A 596-nucleotide genomic window follows, 5' to 3' on the forward strand; every position below is an offset into this window, starting at 1 on the left:
CTGCGGTGAATCCGTGAGACTGCGAGTGACGAATACGGGGGCGGGGGGGGGGTGTCTCAGGGTGGCTGAGACACAGTGCCCGCCTTTCCGGCGCACGGCGCCGTCCCGATCCACCTGGGTCGGTAGCGCTTCCCAACTCAGGGCGCGCCGTTAGCCGAAGAGGGGGGGCCCACTGGGGATCTTTTCCCCACCGTCCCTGGGATGGATGGATGGATGGATGGATGGATGGATGGATGGATGGATGGGGACAGCTGCACAGCTAGGGGACGTGCTCCTCCCACGTGCTCCTCCCGTGCCTTCCGACCCACCCAGGGTGCACCGGTTGCAGCCTGTGTCATCTGCGTCGGACCGGACACCGTTTGTGCGCGGAGAAACCTGGAGCGCTTTGCCACCGGTGCTCGAAGAAACAGGAGTCCAGGACAGTCCTGAAAGGAAGAACGGTCCACTTAGAATCGTTCCCACGTTTGCTTTTTCTCTAGACGGGTGTCGTTCCGAATGGGGTAGGATTTGTCTAGAAAGGCAAAGAAAGCACGAGGTCGTTGGCGGGTGGGACCCAGGCGAAGAACACAAAGGGGATCACTCACGGGTGCGGGAAG

The sequence above is a fragment of the Ursus arctos genome, unplaced genomic scaffold (assembly GCF_023065955.2).
Source record: "Ursus arctos isolate Adak ecotype North America unplaced genomic scaffold, UrsArc2.0 scaffold_324, whole genome shotgun sequence".
NCBI classification, from domain to species: domain Eukaryota; kingdom Metazoa; phylum Chordata; class Mammalia; order Carnivora; family Ursidae; genus Ursus; species Ursus arctos.